Source organism: Fundulus heteroclitus, chromosome 16 (genome assembly GCF_011125445.2).
Source record: "Fundulus heteroclitus isolate FHET01 chromosome 16, MU-UCD_Fhet_4.1, whole genome shotgun sequence".
In the NCBI taxonomy this organism is placed as follows: Eukaryota; Metazoa; Chordata; class Actinopteri; order Cyprinodontiformes; family Fundulidae; genus Fundulus; species Fundulus heteroclitus.
Genome location: NC_046376.1, coordinates 10,828,922 through 10,842,405, shown reverse-complemented (window position 1 = coordinate 10,842,405; position 13,484 = coordinate 10,828,922).

Here is a 13,484-nt window from a genome sequence, read left to right as displayed (position 1 = left end):
AGTGGACAGTCGTCTGCGTTGTTGATGGCTTTGCAGCAATCCCTCATCCTGAGCATGCATGAAGCGACAGTGGAGAGGAAAACCTCCAGCAGAACCAGGCTCAGTGTGAAAGGTCATCTGCCTCGACCGACTGCAATAAGCCCGCAAGGCATCTTGCAAATGCAATTTCTTTTGTCTATGTTGAATATATGAAATACCGTTAGCTGGCGTCATAGCAGTGTCAGTAGGTCTGGTCTTGATTTATAAATTGCTTGAAAGGTTGTTGGGGAAAAAGGACTTTTCAAGCAACTTTCAGCAAGAGCAGTACATTTTCACAACAGGGCTCGACTGCCTGGGCCTTTCTAACACGTGAATATATACCGTATAGTGAGCAAACGGAATGCGTGCCAAAAAAAAAAAATGATCCATCCGCAGTTCAACGTCAGTCTAAGAGAGGAAGTCCTGACTTTCCACTGGGTAAACCTGACATGTCGGCGTACATGTAATACAGAAACCAGAACAACTGGGGAAGCTTCCTCTGAAGGAACCTGAGAACACCACAAATGGACATGGATGAAACGAGCACCACCTCAGGCCTGCTGATGGATAAGTGGAGGATCTGTTGACCTGATTATTTTCTACAAGCCTGGGGGTCAGGCTGTGTAGTGCTTGACATCATGGATTAATTTGGAATATTTGATCTAAACCAGGGGTCCTCCATTGTGGTCCTTGAAGGCTGGTGTCCCGCAGCTTTTAGATGGTTTCCTGGTCCAACATACCCTAATCAAATGGCTGAATTAGCTCCCCACCATGCAGTCAAGTTCTCCAGAGTCCTGCTATTGACCTGATTATTTGACTCAGGTGTGTTGAACCAGAGACGCATATAAAAGTTCGGGGACTGGAGTTGAAGATCCCTTATCTAAACCATCCCATTGTAGCTTGGTCTGAAGTTTTAGGGCAGGGCTCTGGTGTCCTGGAACCTTTTAGATGACCCTGATCCAGTACACCTGAGTCAAATGGCTGAATTACCTCCTCAGGATGCAGTCAAAGTTCTCCAAAGTTTGCTTCAACACAACATCTTGCATGTCGAACCACCCTGCCTGCCTCCAGTCAGGGTGAACTCACAGTTCAAGCAACTTTATTCTTTAAAGTAAATTGTAAAACTGGCCAAATAGTTGAATTTTGGTCTCATCTGACCAGAACGTTGTCTTCCTCAATTTGCTGTGTCCCATACAAGCCTTAGGCTAAACATACACGACGTAACTTTCTTCTCACCACCATACAAAGACCAGATTTGTTAAGAGCACGGCTAATAGTCACCATGTCAACAAATTATCCCACCTGATTCTGGATCTCTGCAGCTCCTCCAGAGTTTCCATGGTTCTCTGGAATTCTCATATTAAAGCTTTCCTTGTCTCACATGTCTTGTTCGGTTTGTAGTTGTGAAAAAAAACTTTTTATACTTTCAGTGGATGGATTGAAAACTGCCCCAAGATGTTCAAAGTCTGGGCTAATGTTTTATAACCTTAACCTGCTTTAAACCTCTCCACAACTTCATCCCTGACCTCTTTTTATCCATCTGTTTGTTCATTAATGTTTACTCTTCAGCTGCTAAATCACTAAATGTCACAAAAATGGGAACAGATTGGGTCCTTGCCACCCATGTAGCGTTCCTAAATCTTAACTAAGTAGTCTGTTATTTTTAGGCACAATATTAGATTCATCTTTTGAGTTTGGGAGCCGTTTTATGCCTGAATCCTGAATGTTTCGTAGCGCAGTTAGCTGGTTTTAATGAAAAGCATTCCTCTGAAACTGTGGGAACTGGCCTGGAAATTTGTGTAAGAGAAGCCAAAGTCTGGAGAACAACCTTGAAAGATTGGCTACTGAGAGAGTCTAAAAAAGAAAAGAAAAGAAAAGTATCACCTTTGAAAAGGTAATGTCAGTGTGGTATGCGGTGCGATGAAGTTCAGCGATTATAGGGAGTTCTCTCTTTCTTTTAAGGGGAATTTAATGAACCGCATGGTTCAGCCACTCTTTTAAAACCACATCACACCCCATAAAAGTGACCCGAGAGCCAACGTTTCAGGACGTTGTGCAAACACTGACAAGAATCTTATCTCTAAATGGTTTTCCCCCTCTCGGTGTGTCCAGTGAGTTATTGATTTGACAGCTAGGTTAGGTAAAACAAACAAGTTTCCACAGTTCTATAAAAACCCAACTTTACTACAATTTACTTCAGAGAATAAAGTTGCTTGAACAGTGAGTTCCCCCTGATCCATTTGGATTGCAGACATCTTCTTCCTTAGCATGAACCAAGCTGTAAACGCAACACAGAGCTTTAGTATCAGCTGTTTTTTTTTTTCCAGCTTCTCTTTTAACGGAACCAAAACCAACGTAAATGTACACTTTTGTTACCGTCGTGACAGATTACATCCTAAAAACTTCTTTACTTCATATTTAACCTTTAACCGTGTCACACAACAGGGATTTGATTTCTATTTTGTGCCTCCAAAAATGCTGTTTGAGGAATTAAAGCACTTCCTTTTTATAAAAAAAAAAAAAGAGAGAGAACAATGCGGCCTTACGGTCAGCACGGATTGGAATCTGTGTTTTGACGAGAGCGTCGCATCAAAACGGAGAGTTTTAACCTCTTTATTTGCTTTCGTCCACACCCAACACCTGGCCAAGCCCGTCCTGTTAATAAATGACTGTATCTTTTCTGTTTTGATGGGAGCGTGACGTGACGAACGTTCCCGCTCCGCTGATTCCACTCAAACCTTCTCGGCCTCATTGTGCGTCAGCGTCCATGAGCCACAATTTCTGTACGTTCACAAGGGGGGAGGGAGAAAGAAATGTAAAGAATTCGGCGTATAAAAATGAAAGGTGGGGAGCATGAGGAACGTGACGTGGTTTGGTTGGGCGACCAAGCTGTTAAAAAGCGGTGTGAAAGAGCAGCTTGGGCCCGGCCCGGCGGATGCTGAGGTTAACCCAGTGTGTGAGCTTTGTGTTCTCGGCGTCTGCGCTTTTGTTTGCTCTCGCTGCTCTCAGAGTGACGTGAATGATGTTCTTATCTTCGGGGCTGGTAAATGGCCACATATTGGGCTGTGTGCACAGAGAGATAGCAAACAGGGGGAAAACGGCTATAAAGGGAAGGAGTGAGCTTTGATGATGTTGAAATATGAGCCATGCCTGAAGATGAATTTGGTAAAGAATGCAAGTTGGTGTTCTTTTTGTTTTTTTTCCTCTACTGCAGACGGGGGCAAATGTCGCTGTCGTGCACATTGAAGTAACCGGATTGACCGACGGGGGGGAAACTTTTAAACGACTTTGGTGATTCACTCACCTTAAGGGTCAGACATGGCCCAGCCCCTTTTGTCACCGCCCTTGGTTAATATGTGCAGAAAGCCAAACCATTAAGAAATCTGTTATTGCATTAACGCCTTCTCACACTGAAAAAAAAGGCTGCCTTTCTCTAACAATCAGTATTTGATATTTTTATACCTCTATTCTCTTCACATTGCGTGTTTTCATCCTTACCCAGTCTTGTTTGTCACATTTCCTGGGGCCTTTCAAAGGGAAACAGGCCCACAGCATCATATACCCTTTTACTGTGCTTTAAGTTAACTTTGAGGTTCTTTTGCTCCTGTTCATCCTCCAGAACCAGACGTGTCGCAGTAGCTGTTGTTTGCAAGCTGTGGATGATTTCTGTTGACTGTAGATGTGGGCAATGTCAGACCGGTAGCTGCATCCTTGAACCCATTTCCTGACTTTTGAAGATGAACACACCTCTGCTTTGTTCAAGAGGCACATTCTTGTCCCTGGTTCTTCACAATTTAATGAGTGGCATATGTATCATTTCATGTTTCAACTGCTTAGTTTTTCTTCCGTCTGTCCGTCCGTCTTCTTCCGCTTATCCGGGGTCGGGTCGCGGGGGCAGCAGCTTCAGTAGGGAGGCCCAGACGTCCCTCTCCCCAGCCACTTGGGCCAGCTCCTCAGGAGGAATCCCAAGGCGTTTCCAGGCCAGCCGGGAGACATAGTCCCTCCAGCGTGTCCTGGGTCTCCCTCTGGGCCTCCTCCTGGTGGGACGTGCCCGGAACACCTCACCAGGGAGGCGTCCAGGAGGCATCCTGACCAGATGCCCGAGCCACCTCAACTGGCTCCTCTCGACGTGGAGGAGCAGCGGCTCTACTCTGAGTCCTCCCCGGATGACTGAGCTCCTCACCCTATCTCTAAGGGAGAGCCCAGACACACTACGGAGAAAACTCATTTCAGCCGCTTGTATCCGTGATCTCGTTCTTTCGGTCACGACCCAAAGCTCGTGACCATAGATGAGGGTAGGAACGTAGATCGACCGGTAAATCGAGAGCTTCGCCTTTTGGCTCAGCTCTCTCTTCACCACAACGGATCGGTACAGCGCCCGCTTCACAGCAGACGCTGCACCAATCCGCCTGTCGATCTCCCGCTCCATCCTCCCCTCATTCGTGAACAAGACCCCAAGATACTTGAACTCCTCCACTAGGGGCAGCACATCCTCCCCAACCCGGAGAAGGAACTCTACCCTTTTCTGGTTCAAGACCATGGTCTTGGATTTGGAGGCACTGATTTTCATAAGCCTGAATGGTACTGTATATTAAAATTTATAGAAAATACAAGGTTGGACAAATTGGAAGTTAAATGGCTGTCTTAAATAATTTAATTCCCACGTCCATAAAAGCTCATCGCTGTAAATAACTGATCCCCAACCCTGGTCCTCATGGCCCAGTGTCCTGTGTGTTCAACCTATCCATTGTACCACATGCACTGTTGTCTTTTAAACACACTGGATGCTTTGGGCTGAAGTCATGTCAAAGTCTAACTCTCTCTATTAAACATTTAAAAAAAAAGAAATCAATAATTGACTAAAGTGCTGCATGGGTAAAAATCATCAAAACATTGTACATCATTCTTACAATCCAAAGAGCCATTTATACCCTCACTGCTACTAAAAACATCAGTCGAGAGCCACAAAACCTACGTGATATTTGAAAAAAGATAGCTAGACACTAACTGTATGAATTGTATTTGTTTTATGGTCAAAGAATCATTTTTTTGTGTCACATCCGTCATTGGAGCTGCTGGTTACAGAATTCTGGATTAAACAGAACAGATTACAGATTACTGGATTTTGACCTTCAGACTTCAATGTTGTATTTTTAGACCCATCACGCTCCTTCATAGCACCGATGCTCATCAGCTGCTGACCAGACTGCCGATGTGGGTTATTCATTAGAAAATAACACTCCGATGTGCTTTGCCCTTCAGATATTTCCCTGCTGCTACACACCTGATGTAAAGAGATTTGGTCAATATTAAAGTTCTGTAGAACTTGATGGCATGCTAAGATGGAGACATGGAGAACAGTGGACCCTGGGCAGCATGGTCGTAGCCCATTGTTATGAACAACTGCAGTACAGAAACAAAGGGATAGCTTATGTTTTAATTTACAAATAAATCAATATGAGTTATTTAACTTTGCTTTTGATCTCAGAGAATGTGAACGTTTCATTTTAGCTGGACCAAAAGTTTGTAATTCTATTAAGTCACACTCATCCTCTGCCATGCTTCCTGGTTCTGGTCTCATTCTTGTATCCTTTTTCACCTGCCAGCTTTTAAGCCTTTATTTTTCATTGTTTAATACATCAGTTCTCATCTTAACATGCCGCTTCCCAGCTATCGTCTGCGCTTTGGTCCTAACAACACAACAAACATGACATTAAACGCAACAAAAAAACAATGTTTTGCAAAACATTGTCTCAGGGTGGCTGAACATGCAAGCCGCACTTTTCAGATTTTTATTTGTAAAGCAAACATAATCTCCCTCGTGCATTGGTCTTTCGCATAAAATCCCATTTAAATATTTTCTAAAAGTTGTGGTTGTAACATAACAAAAATGTAATAAAGTTAATTTGCAATTCCCCTGACCGGGTCCAAGCCATCTCAACCTTTCTTCTGCCTTATCTGATTTAGATTAATCCCCATTCACCAGTTTGACTGAAATCCTGTCCAGTGTTTATGTTTCCGCTTGAATTCCACAAGTTCCTATTAATTGTTTCTGGTACCGAACAGAGAACTCTACCTGTGAGGCCAATGAAGGTACTTTAAGGACAGACGGTGAATTCTGCGCTAACCTTTTAAACATTGCAATAATACGCAATGTGCGCTTTATTTTTACTGTTGACATTTGTTCAGTTGAAGCAGCCACTTAAGTTTATTTGCGTTTTCCACCTCTAAGCCAGTTTCAAGTGGCATGTGAGAGGAACGATATTGAAGGGTGATTCTCAGTTCAAGTGTTTTTCAACAAAAAAATAAACTCCTACGATGAGGGAATTAATCAATTTGCAACATGCAAAAGGCCTTTCTGGTCCTGTCTTACCCAACACTCATTGTGAATGACAGAGCTTAGACAGGTTACGGCATAAAATATATTCGATCAAAGAAGTTGATATTATGACAAAAAGGTTTATTTCAATGTGGTTTATTTCACACATTGCTGTGCAGATGTAGAGATATTAAGTGAGTTGTTGGCTTTGTGTTTTTAATTTTAATCAGGTATGAAACATCAACATGAAACCTTATTTAAGCATGCAGACAGTTAAAAACTGACCCTGCGGATGCATGTTTCTGACTATTATATTATTGCTTGAAAGTCTGACAAGAGCAGGAAAAACTTTCAGCTATGGAAGGTGAAGGTTTATTGTGAAAAAGCAAAATTTGTTTTATTTTTTTTCAAGCAAGGTAAACCTCTGTCCCAGATTCCAGCCGTGAAATACGACACAATTGTATCAACAGAGAAAGGACTTGGTGTTGGGCATGATGAAAAGCAGAACACGGGATTGAAAATATGTTGCAATGTGTGCAACTATTTGCATGAGATATGAGAGGTCAGCGAAGTGTTTGCGCGTCTATGCTGGTGGATATTTGTTATGTCTTTGATGAAGAAGCGGCCTAGATAGAGCCAGGGGATGGAAAATTTGCCTGGATAAATATTTCTAAGGGATAAATGAAATGCTCTGAAAGGTTGCAGGGACACATGACGCCATGGCACTGTGGACGTGGTTAAACAATAACAAAGTTTTCATACATCACTCAGTAATTTTTCTGAAATGTAATCTTGATATTCCAAGTCATTTTCCTTTGAGCGCAGAGTGCTGCACCCATTCTGCAAATACTGAGTTGACGGCAGATATTTACTTATGATATAAAAAGTCACATCTTATTCACCCTTTTGTTTGATATTAAATCAGACCAAATGCTTCCTGTTACGGTCAGTATAGATTACAAAAATTATTGTTGTTTTCTATGTACCATAATGATAAAAGAAATCATTTCTGAGCATTTGTAATACTTTCTTTAAATGTAGAAGTTTACATGCAGTTATATTACTAAACTTTTACATGGCAAGGCAAGTTTATTTGTATCTATTTGCACATTTCACTGACAAGACATTAGTCCTTTAATCCTGGAAATGTTCCTCAGGTGATAGAAGGCTGACTTTGTTATTGTCTTTAGATGCTTTTGAAGGTTAATGTCTCTGTACTGTGGGGAGCACAGAAACCTGAGTGGTAAATGTCAAAGCGGCTGGTCATTGCTAAGAAGGTATTTAATTGTTTAAACACAGCTTTTTCAATAATCTTACTGCTGAAAGGGAGGTTTGAGATGGGCCTGTAGTTCTGGAGAAGTTTGTTTCGTAGCAGTTTTTAGGGACAGAGGAAAAACACCTGGCAGAAAGGACGTCTTTATTATCTGAGTCAAATCAGATGTTATGACAGGCAAAACTTTTTTTTAAAGAAAGCTGTAGGGTAGAACATCAAGGCAGCAGGAGGAGGAACTTAGGTGGTGTACAATTTAGTATTCTAAGCTTTTTTAGTTTGTTTGGCAGAATTGGGTCATTTTGTCAAAATCAGTTCTAGTTGAAGACAACTTTGGTTCTGAATTTGATATGGATGTACTGACAGTCCCTCTAATCTTTTGGATTCTCTCAGTAAAGAAGTTAGCAAATGTGTTGCAGGCCCTGCAACACATTTTCAAATGCCACAGTCACAGGAGGGTTGTCAGCTTTGGCAAATGAGGCACAAATATTATTTATGTTTTCGCTGAAGATCTCAGAGAAAAACGACCCCCTTGCATTTTTCAGTTGTAAGTTATATCTGTAAAGTCTCGCCTTATAGATGTCATAGTGAACCTGGAGTCTAGTCTTTCTCCTGCTGCGTTGAACTTTTGGACACATTAAACTTGCATCTTCGTTATGTGACATCATGACCCGTCAAGATACAAGTAAGATAATTGTGGACCTCCATATGTCTGGTTCATCCTTCGGTCCAACTTCTAGATGCCCAAAGATGCCATATTATAAATATAAACACCATGGGAATCTCAAACCGTTATACTATTCAAGAAGAAGATGGATCTGCATCCCAGCGATGATCAGGTTTTGTTGCAAAATGTTTAAATCAGTCCTAGAACAAAAGCCAAAGGTTTTGCGTAGATGCCGGCTAAAGCTGATCAGAGAGTGTCATTATCCAAAGTTGACGTCCTGCACCAACATGGGGTGAAAGGTCACTCAGCAAGGACGAAGCCGTCACTCCAAAACCAACCTCAAAAGTTAGATTACACTCAACAAATGTACTCAAGGCAAAGAAGTACAGTCCTGGCGAAATTTTCTGTCGTCCGATAAAAAACTGATCAGTAAAATTGAACTGTTCGTTACAGTTGGAGGAAAATTAGGAATGTTTCTAAGCCTAAGAACATCATCCCAACTGTGAAGTGCTGGGATGGCAGCTTCCATTTGTGTGGGTGTTTTGCTGCAGGAAGACCTAGTCCACGTAACAATATTGGCCTCAATATTGATGAAGCAACATCTCATGCCAACGGCTACGAAGTTAAATGTTGGGCACAAATGGGTCTTCCAAGTGGACAGTAAGCCTAAGCGTGTTGCTAAATTCTTTAGAAATTGTCTTAAAGACAAGAAAGTCAATGTTTTGGAGTGGCCATCACACAGCCCTGATATCCATGCTGTGGGAAATGTGCAGCCAGAGCTGAAAAGCTTTTATATGGCGCCCTACAGGCCTGCCTCAGTTACACCTGTTCTGTCAGAAGGAACTGGCCTAAATTCCAACAAACTGCAGCTTGTGAAAGAACAGACACGCGTTTCACCTTGTCTTGCCGTTCAAAATCCAATTCTGTAAGGAAATGAATGCAAATATCTGAATTTGAAGAGGGCAAAGACATTCTTTAATCAACTTTATTCTCATTATTCTGGTATTTATCAAATCTCAGAAATCCTCACCTGAAACATTAAGTGTTCCGTTTGATTTAATGTCAGGGAGGAACCAAAGGTTATGTGGCATTTTAAAAAGAGTATTTAGATATCTGATTTCAACTGTATATTCCACCTAACACACCGAGTAAAACCATTCACCCGTTCTACATAGCTACAAAAGGGAAACAGCTTTATCATTCCTGTACAACAACAGGAAATTGTGGATTATTAGAAGTTATATGATCAGGATGACCTGTTGGAGCGGCCACTGTATCATCCATAATCAAACAAATACCAAATCGCTGATTCATGCTTTGGCTTGAGAGAGATATGCTGCAATTAAAAGCCACACCTCAGATGATGCTCCTCTGACAGGTTTTACTCACACGTGAAAAGCAGAGAACAATGAACCCAATCTGCAAACAATCAACACTTCTCCTTTTAATTATGGATATTGTGTGCATTTTAAACCCTGTAGTAGCTCCATTTTGTTTAGTTTTTTTGAGTGCTTGTTACGAGGTTCTGATAAGGGCCGAGGCAGGGGAATGAGTAATTATTAACTTTCTGTGTGAATTACTTGACCTTTGTGCAAAAGTATGAATGTTATTTTAATTCATTACAGGTGGCACAATGGTGCGATTGTGCAATGTTGCGCGCTGTCAAGCCCATGCTAACTGGATTCAGTTTTACTATGGTTGTCTATTTTTGGTGTGAGCAGCAAAAGAGTGGGAGTCTAATTAAAATGACACAAGTTTAGAGATCAGGTTACAAAAGAATGTTATCAGAGAAAATTATTGTTCTTATAATTGAGTCCATGTGGTTGTTTACTATGTTAAGGATTACATAAATATTACGATTCATTAAATGGCACAATAATGTTCAATAAATTACATAAATGTCCTTATTATCTTGAGATAATGGTAAAAGCTCAGTGTAAAACAACACAACAAGTTTTGAGAAACACACATCCAGTTATAATGAAATATCATAGATAACCTCCAAGGAGTGAGGAGAAATTATGATGTAAAGCCTATACTAATCTCATATGTGTGGAGGAAATAGTATCTACTTTCAACTTTTTTCTACACTCAGTTAGTTGGCTAGCCTAGCGCTAGCTGGCTAGGTTAGTGTAGCAGCGTGTTAAAAGCTCTGTAGAAAACAGCATAACAAGCTTTGATTCAAACTGACCAGTCTGACAACGCCACAAACACGCACACGACTCAGGATATGGCACTGAAAGTCAACTTTGGTCATCTCACGGCTGCTATTCAAGGTCCATTCGCCATCTCTTTGTCTGTTCAGATATCCGAGCTCCTTGGCTTTGATTTCACATTGAAAAACTGAAAAATCTCAAGCCTTCATTCTTTTTGCCAAAGCGATCGAGTGAAAGAGTGTGACAGTTAATGAAACAGCACATATGCACCATGTTTTTTACTTTTTTCTGTTAACAGTTTTCTGGGATTTTGGCCCATTCCGCCTTAAGGTATGTTCACATCGAACGCGAATGTGACAGCCTGAGCGACATTTATACATGATGTACAGCACAGGAGCCATGCAATACTAAACGAGGGACACAGGAGCAATTCTAGCGAAGCAAAATGTGCAATGTTGGCGATTAAGCCAAAGCCAGAGCAACACCTGCAGTGGATGTGTAGCGACAGTTGCTGGAGTTGAAAAATCTGAAGTTTTGTGTCTTGTCGCGTCACAACAATCAGGAACTGGGTGTTGCTGTGATCCACACCTCTCTGCTCCTGGATCAGTGATTTCCTCACCAACAGGCTCCAGGTGGTGAGGATAGGGAAATGCACATCTGCTCCACTGATCCTCTTCACAGGAACGCCATAGGGCTGTGTCCTCAGCTCTGCTCTCTTTACCCAGGACTGTTCTGCGCTCCACCCCACAAACACAGTGGTGAAGTTTGCGGATGACATCACTGTAGTGGGTCTCATCTCCAACAATGATGAGTCCCACTACGGGGATGAGGTCAACAATCTCACAGAGTGGAGCTCCAGGAACAACCTGATCTTGAACACCAGTAAGACCAAGGAGGTAATAATAGACTACAGGAGGTCCAGGAAGACTGTGCACACTCCTCTCTACATACAAGGGGGAGGTGGTGGACATCATTAGATTCCTGGGCATTCACATCTCCTCCAACCTCTCATAGACTGTGAACACCTTTCACCTGTTGAAGAAGCCCCAACATCAGCTCTTCTTCCTCAGGAAACTGAACAGGTCTGGACTTCCCACTAAACTGCTAAAGAACTTCTATAGCGCTACCATTGAGAGCGTTTTATGCCTCAGCATAACTGTAAGGTATGGAAGCTGCTCAGTTCAGGAGAGGACGGACTTAGCAGGGGTGGTGAGAACAGCACAGGGGATTGTGGGATGCCGTCTGCAGGATCTGGACTCAATTTATTCAGAATGAGTAGAAAAGAAGGATCAGACGCATCTCCATTGATGCCATCAGCCCAGGCAATGCGCTGTTTGCCCCTCTCCCATCAGATAAATCCTTCAGAAGCCTCAAAGCCAAAAAAATGTATTTAGAAAGAACTTCTTCCCAAGAGCTGTGAGGGCAATCGCCCCCTGATGGGAGACTGCTGTCCAACGCTTTAAAATCACCCCACTGTTACTAGCCTATCATACGTTACACCCTACTACCTCATTATCTGTTATCTGTGACTCTCCTGTACACTAAAAAAAGTAACCCTTGTTTCTTTGCCTGTTTGTCAGTTTTTGCCTCATTATGTGTAATGTGAACCGAAGTGGCCAAAGAGAAATTTTGCCGTGGTAACACATGGTGACAAATAAGATATTTCTGATTCTTTCACCAGCTTCAACCTATGTCCTCACGATGTCTTTCGCTCTAGTTATGGGGTGTTTATTCACATTTTGCAACAAAAGACACTCCCATGGTGTGTCTACTTGCGTGTCATTGTTTCACAGATTAAGGTGCCGCTTTTGTGCGTCATGGTCAACTTGAAGAGGTCCACAAGTCTTCCTCATAATATGAACTGTGGGTTTTCCCATGATGTCACGCGGGTTTGTATTTATCAGGGTTTAGTTTTATGCATGGTAAACAAAAGTATGAGTGAAAGACACAGAACACATCTGCCAAAACATAGTTGACTTCTTCCGTTTTTATATGCATACAAACAGTAAAAAGTGCCCACATGGGGAGATTTTGGTGTGGAGATTCACTGGCTTCTCTGGAAGCACATAAATACAGCCTATCTATCAAAGAGGCAATGGTATTTAACTGTGTGTGATGGGTTCCCACGCTGATTCCCTTTTTTTTCTAAACCATGGATCTCTCCATCACCACATGTTGAGAGTCCTGAAAGTTTTTGGCATGCCATTTTAATTATTCTCTTCCCTCCAAAGGCCTTTATACTTTCATATTCCCTTTCTCCTACTTTTGGTTGGAGTCGTACTATTTTAAGCTGCTTCTGTTTGCATGATTGCCCGGATACTGACTCGCATTTCGATGCTCTCTCCAATTCCCTCCAATCTAAAATGTTCCTGCTCCATAAATGAAGCAGAAAAAAAAGAAAAAAAAAAGAATCTAGAAATGATAAGTAGGAATAAAAGTTTGGGATGTTTGGAAGAAAACTTTTAAATAGCCTGAGTATAATCTCAAGCAATTGGGAAAATTGTGTTCATTAGTTAGTAGTTACATAACATAACCCATATAACAGAATGCTGGGTAAGGGTCTCTTATATCTTGACAGAACAGATGTTTGTGAATGGCTAAATCAATTTAATAGTGCAGGATAACAAGAGTTTCTTTTTTTTTTAACATTACAGTGATTCAGGGCTTTCTTAGTAAGGCAGGCTCATATTTTCATTGCATTCCCCTGAATTATTTACACACACACACACACACACACACTCATTTAAATTCCTAGAACTCAAATAAATTTTAAAGCCAAGCTGACCTCCTGTTGCACTTCTTGATCAAACTGTGGTTGGGCAAACTAACAGAAACCTTCTGCCGAGCACCTGAAGCAAAGAAAACAGAAAAGTCGGGTTGATCCTGGATCTCGAGGAACACATGAAGAAATTCACAAAAGAAAATAAAAGGCACAGTCTTGTCCTGGAGCAGCTCTATGGCAGTTTTAGAAGCATGGCTGTCTGGGGTTGATGGGTGAAAAATGAGGCCACCTCCACTCCCCAACCAAAATTACAACCAGTTAATAAAAGCCTA